This window comes from Amblyraja radiata, chromosome 3, assembly GCF_010909765.2.
Source record: "Amblyraja radiata isolate CabotCenter1 chromosome 3, sAmbRad1.1.pri, whole genome shotgun sequence".
Lineage (NCBI taxonomy): Eukaryota > Metazoa > Chordata > Chondrichthyes > Rajiformes > Rajidae > Amblyraja > Amblyraja radiata.
Window position 1 is genome coordinate 86378329 of NC_045958.1, and position 7562 is coordinate 86385890.

The window sequence follows — 7562 nt, forward strand, 5'->3', positions numbered from 1 at the left end:
GCAGAGATAGACAAATTCTTGATCAGAATGATTGTCGAAGGTTATGGGGCAGGAAACTGGAATTAGGAGGCAGAGATCAGCCACGGTGGAGTAGACTCGATGGGCCAAATGGCCTAATTCTACTCATATAACTTCTAACTTGTGAATTCTCAGTAAAGTTCAATTCAGAGAACTGGCCCTTCTATTTTTACTCCGAGGAAGTTACCAGATTTGAAAGGAGGAAGATGATTGCATTTTTTACAGCATGGCGATTGCTCTTGCCATGCGTGGGAGCTTACTGCAACATCAGCTTGCAGTTAAATAACCTCTTTCAGCAAGTAAAATGTCACAAGGGACTTTGCATGAGTATGGGGACTGAGGTAAACTTGTGGAGCTGCTGACTCACAGCTCCCATGGCCTTGATTTGATCCTGATTTCTGGTGCTGCACGTGTGGAGTTTGCATATTTTCCCTGTGACCACGTGGGATTTCTACGTATTGTGATTTTCTTCCACATCACAAAAGGCAAGCTGGTAAGTTAATTGGCAGTTGTAAATTGCGCAACACGTAGTGTAAAGAGGAAAATACCAGAGTGCAGAATATATTTCAAAGCATTTCAGTGTGATAATTACAGAGAGTGCAAGGACTGCAATTATTTAAATTAGCAGATCCTTAGCTTATGAGAGGACCTTTCAGCAGTCTACACCCTTAGCTTATGAGAGGACCTTTCAGCAGTCTGATAGCAGTGGGGAAGAAATTGTTCCTAAATCTGGTGGTAATTGCTCTCAAGCTATTTTATCTTCTGCTTTGCAGGAGAGGGAAGATGATGGAATGACCGGGGTAAAAAAATGCTGCTTTCTCGACGAAGCGTGAAGTGTAGATGAAGTCAGATATATCTGAGGACTAACTAAAGAGGAAATTGCAGAAACCCTGGTTGAAATTTACGAGTCGTCCTTAAATACAGGAGAGGTGCCGGAAGACTGGAGGGTGGCAAATGTTGTGCCTCTTTTTAAGAAGGGCTGTAGGGAAAATGCCGGATCTATAGGCCGGTGATCTTAACATCTGCATTTCTGCATCTTGCAAAGTTAAGGGTCCTGTTCCACCAGCATGCGATTGCATGCGTCTAGCTGCGACCAAACGTGGTGGCTAGAGGCGTACGGCCTCGCGGGGCCGGTCCCACTTCCAACCGCGGAGTGGTCTGGAGTTGTGCGAGGCTGGTCCCAACATCACACTCACCAATCAGCTGGGCAGAAGGCGTGCCGACTGAATTTGGCGTCAGGCGGTTACGTCATCACGGAAAGGCACGCTGGGCGGTGACATCATCGCGCAACGCCATGCACTAGGCGTACGCCGTCAAGATGCTGCGTACGGCATCGAGACGCTGCGTACGGCCTCAATGCGGCTGCGGGCCGACAGACCGTTGTCGCGTGGAATTTTTGGACAGTGTCAGTTTTTCGGAGCCCCCGCACAACTCCATACGTCTCTGGTGATCGAAGTGGGACCGCCCCCGCGAGGCCGTACGGCTCAAGCAACCACGTTAGGTCGCGCGCCGCATGCAGTCACGTGCTGGTGGGACAGGCCCTTTACTAGAGAGTATTCTGAGGGATAGGTTGTACAGGCATTTGGATGGGCAAAGGCTGATTAGGGATAGTCAGCATGGTTTTGTACGTGAGAGATCGTATCTCACAAATCTGATTTTTTTGAAGACGTGACCATAAAGGTCGATGAGGACAGAGCTGTAGATGTTGGGTACATGGACTTCAGTAAGGCATTCAACAAGGTTCCACATGGTAGGCTGCTCTGGAAGAGTAGATCGCATGGGATCCAAGGAGAGATAGATGAATGGATAGCAAGGAAGGAAGCAGAGGGTGGAAATCTACGACATGTGGTGTGCCTCAGGGTTCAGTGCTGGGCCCGTTACCATTTGTCATCTACATCAATGATTTGGATGAGAACATACAGGGCAAGATTAGCAAGTTTGCTGATGTTACAAAAGTGAGTGATTTTGCAGATAGTGAAGATGGTTGTGAAAGATTGCAGCAGGATCTGGATCGATTGGCCAGATGGGCGGAGGAAAGGTTGATGGAATTTAATACAGAAAAGTGTGAGGTGTTACATTTTGGGACGTTTAACAAGGGCAGGTCCTACACAGTAAATGGTAGGCCTCTGGGGAGTGTTGTAGAGCAGCGAGATCTAGGAGTGCAGGTGCATGGTTCCTTGAAGGTCGAGTCGCAGGTAGATAAGGTGGTCAAAAAGGCTTTCGGCACATTGGCCTTCAACAGTCAGAGTATTGAGTATAGAAATTGCGAGTTGTTGCAGTTGTATAACCATATAACAATTACAGCACAACATAAGATGTTGGTGAGACCGCATTTAGAGTATTGTATTCAGTTCTTTGGCACCATGGTACAGGAAAGCTTGAAAGGGTTCAGAAAAGATTTGCGAGGATGTTGCCAGGACTAGAGGGTGTGAGCTTTTGGGAGAGGTTGAGTAGGCTGGGTCTCTATTCCTTGGAGTGCAGGAGGATGAGGGGTGATCTTATAGAGGTATAGAAAATCATGAGAGGAATAGATTGGGTAGAAGCACAGAGGCTCTTGCCCAGAGTCGGGGAATCGAGGACCAGAAGACATGGGTTCAAGGTGAAGTGGAAAAGATTAAATCGGAATGCGAGGGGTAACTTTTTCCCACAAAGTGTGGTGGGTGTATGGAACAAGCTGCCAGAGGGGGTAGTTGAGGCTGGGACTATCCCATCATTTAAGAAACAGTTAGGCAGGTACATGGATAGGACAGGTTTGGAGGGATATGGGCCAAGCGCAGGCAGGTGGGACTAGTGTAGTTGGGATATTTTTGGCCGGTGTGGGCAATTTGTGCGGAGGGGTCTGTTTCCACACAGTATGACTCTATGACTCTATGTTGATATTAGTGTGTGGATGGGTGAATGAATTAATGGGAATGAGGGAGAAATAGGTTATGGTGTAAATAGGCGGAGTCTGCGAACCAGTATAGCGTACCTGGGCTGAGGTGGCCTCTTTTTAATTGTAAAACATGTGGCAATATGAGCCAATTAAAGACATGATGCTTGTCTTAAAATGACAATACTGCTGAAGAAGTTGAGGGAAAGATGTTCAAAGATTAGCCTAAAGTACCACCACCAATTGTCACAGATTGGCTTTGTCAAAACTAGGCTGGGTATACTCATCACACATTATTTAAACATGCAACACACAGGTGCATGTGACCACCTCCATTTCCAGTGTTGCTTCATAATCCCATCATTAACATTAAAATAAAACAAGGAATTTTGCGTGTATAATCTCTCGGCATTTACATTTCCTTGCCAATTCAAGTTCCTTGCCAATTCAGTTCAAATGATCATTTTCACATTTATACCTTTCATTCTCACAGGCTTATTCCAAAGACTGAGACTTTACCTATGTGTAAAATTAATATTTCATGTTATAGCTCCATAGAATTATACAGAACAGAACAAGACCCTTCGGCTCAACTCAACCTGGCTAAACAAGTCGCCCATCTGAGCTAGTCTCATTTGCTGCATCATATCCCTGTAACCTTTTACTATCTATTTTCAAACACCCACTTACCTCGGCGTAAAGCTGGACAGGTCGCTTACATTCCATCAACATCTGGCTGGTCTCCGCGACAAGGTCATGGCACGTAGCGGCCTCATCCAATGCCTGGCAGGAACAAGTTGGGGAGCAAGTCCATCAGCTCTTCACACCTCTGCCTTAGCTCTTGTGTATGCTCCAGCTGAGTACTGCGCACCCGTATGGAGTAGTAGTAGACATAGTAGCCTGGTAGACATGAGCTTGAACAGCACCTTGCGAACCATCACTGGGTGCCTTCAACCTACCCCAGTCGAGCAGCTCCCTATACTTGCAGGTATTCCACCTGCAGGGATCAGAAGGCAAGCAGCAACTCTGGCACTATCCCATCGTGCCATGGACCCAGATCACCTTCTCCATCAGGCTATCAGCAGAGAGCAGAGAGCAGAGGCCACCCCGACTGAAGTCCCGTCACCCCTTTTCTCCACATGGAAAACAACTCCTAGCATCCATCCAGCCAACTGAGCCAAAAGCATACTGGATAGCCACTAAGTGGTCACAGGAGTGGAAGGCAACCTCGTCTCCATTACCCAGCTACATCTTTTCACCAGATAAAAGCTGCCCTGGGTCTGACCTCCCCAGAGGAGCATGGGTGAAGCTCAACAGCCTTCGTACTGGAGTTGGGCGTTTCAATGCCAGCATGTGGAGATGGGGACTCCGCCAGATCCCAGTCTGTGAATGCGGAGCAGAACAACAGACAGCCAACCATGTCATCTCTGGGTACCCGCTCTACCACCCACCAAATGGAGCTCAGGGCCTGGCAGACATTGATGCAGAGGCAACAACCTGGCTGCTCTACACCCGGCTTGAGATCTAACTATTCCTTTGGTTTATGTTTCATTCGCAAGAAGAAGAAGAAAATGATCCATGTGCCTGTCTATATATCTTTTAAACATTGTAATTGTACATGCCTCCACCACCTTCTCTGACAGCTTATTCCATATACCCTTCTCCTTTATTGTGGAAACTCTGACTGTCCCATCCCCTTAAAATCGTTTCCTCTCACTTTAAACCAATGACTTCTAATTTTAGATTTCCTCAACCTGGCAAAAAGATTGTGATCATTCACCTTATCTCTGCCCCTCATAATTGTCTATACCTCTATCAGTTCAGACCTCAACCTCCTACGCTCCAGGGAAATGCCCCTATCCATCTCTCCTTTTCACTCAAGCCTCATCAAAATTTACTGTGATCCCTTTAATTTCATGTGTCTTGTGTTTAATGACTGTTGGCAGGCCAATTTCCCTCCTGTGATATAAAAAATTCTATCATATCGTATCCAAATCTCCGTGTCAAACACTACAACTTTCCAAAAAGACACACGGGGAATTTGGGTGTATAATCTCTCAATAAGCCCAGACAAAGTTTTGTAAGCACCACTTCCATCCTGATCCTTTGCTGCTTCCCAAGTTGAATTGGGACATTCGCACAGAAGTTCTAAGCCACCCCCATCTACTTTCACCTGTTCACCTCAGCTCATCTGGACAGAAGACTTTGGCCACTTATCTTTTGTCTCAACTGTACTCCACAGTACATTCATTCCAACCCTGAGTTTACTTTGAACTCTGCTGTCCATACATGTTTGCGCACCACGCCCTTTCACCTTATCAGCTCTCAACTCACTAATCTACAATGGCCCAATTTCCAGCAAAGATTCATGTTGAAATCTCTCATCAAAGCCCGAGGTCACATGGTCCTAAACATTCACGTTTATGTGATTTTAAAGGGTTCACTGCAGAGATACTAATTCTTCTGATATGGGAATAGTGAAAAGCCGTAACATTAATATTTGAGCTAGAATTAACCCCTCAGTGCCGACGCTTCAGTCATTCTGGAAGCAGTTTTGCCTGCAATGAGTAATAGAAACTCTCTCCCTGAAAGTCTGTGGGTGCTAGGTCCACAGCAAGTGCAAGTGCAATAGTTATATGTTAGTTCAGAGCATCAAAAGATAAGGAAGCAGAGCTGGTGAATGTAATTGAGATACAGATGATCCATGATCTAAGTGTTGGAGCCGGTTTTAAAGGTTGTATGGCCTCATTTATCAATGCTCCTACTTCAATTTATCTCGGCCACTTTATCCCACCACAATGTTTCAGACAGATGTGTCAAGTACTCCGTTTTTTTTCCAGATTTTCCCATTAAAACCTATAAATTTGTGATCTTAATTCCTGAATTTTAATGAAACATTTGGCACCTAGACATCACCATATCCTGGAGTTGGGGTGAATGCCATTCTTTCAGCTTAATGTAGCCAAGGCACCAACTGAATTCAAACATTGCATCACTGCTTGCTGACTAACCCTGACATTAATGAACTTTGCTACTTTTTGATCACCTCAATAATAATTAATAATCATGATTTCAATTCATTGTGAGTTGTGCTACTATTCAATGTATGAAAACTCACTGAATCTTTCAGGGAAGGTAAAATAATGTTCATTTTAATCAAAATATTGTACAATGTTGTGTATTTTGCTTAAATTTCTAATACAATGATACAATTTATTTGTTGTGATTTGAACCTCATTGAGGTTCAAACAAAATTTGGTTTCTGCAGTCATACAGACAAGAAAAAGAACCAAGACACAACACAATTTACACAAACATCCATCACAGTGAATCTCCTCCTCACTGTGATGGAAGGCAAAGTCTTATCTCTGTATTTTGAAAAGTGTTTTTAATTCCTCCCATTTTATGGTATTTGTTACCACACTTTGTACTATAGTAGCTCAAAAGGCATTGTAAATTGCAGTAAATACATCAAGCTTTATATATCTGTGATTAAATATAAGACATTTTTATTCTGCTGAGACCTATTTCCAGATTGATTAGTAGGACTGGGTGTTATAATCCCTAAAATTTCACTACAATTGGCATTCTTGGGTATGACCACTAGGTGAATTTGCTAACAATCAGACACATCTTCAGTTGCGTACCTCAACGTCACTGGGTGTTTCGACCTTTTATCACAAGACACCCTCAGTCGAGGCAGGCCCACCACAGGTTGATCAGACCTGGGTGTGTGTCTTATTGTTAGCCTCTAGATGGTCACGTGGCAGCCCAGACAGCATCTTTCCACTTTAGCCACAGCCAGTGACTGCTCCGTTCGGCAGCATTGGCAAGTTATTTTATTGCCCTCCTTTGTGCTTGCCCTTTGACTCCTACTTCCCTCAGGAGCCTTGCGGTGGAACTGGCTACAAAGCCGCTGCACCCCACCTCCACTGGACACACCCTTACACACCAGCCTCTCTCCTCTGCTGCAAGGTTTGAATATCGAAGCTTTTTCCTTTCATAAGCCTCGTCCACAGCCTCCTCCCAGGAGACCGTCAGCTCAATGATGAAAACGCCAACAGGAGTTGGACCAGAGAACGAGGTCTGTTCGCAGGTTGGTAACTGCGATTGCAACTGGGAGCGAAAGCCTCTGGCCTAGGTCAACACGCATTTCCCAATCCCTGGCGGCATTCAGTGGGCATGAGTTGAGAGGCGAGGGTTTAGTCCTCCGTTTCTCTCCTTCCCGGATGAAGGATGGCATTTGCGGGAATGTTATCTGGGCATTGATAGGCATGGCGTTGGTGGTAACTCTCTTGCACTCGAGTTCAGCGGCCAAACACCTCAGCACCTGGTTGTCGCCAGGTGTATCTGCCTTGTGTTAGGCTGGTCTTACAACCGACCAGGATGTGCTTGAGGTTTGCTGGAACTGCACACAGGGGGCAGGCTGGATCCTCTCCAAGCCAAAGATTTAGGTTTGTGGGAGAGGGAAGGAGGTCATATGTGGCTCTGATAATGAAGCTCAACTTATTTGACTCCATGGTCCACAGCTCTCTCCATGTGATCTTCCTCCTCTCAACGCCATCCCACGTCATCCAGCGGCCTTGTTTGGCTTGGGATATGGCTTTGGCACACCTGGCTGCTTCTTCCTGGTAGCGCACCTCCTCCTCCACCAGGTGCCGACGTTCAGCTG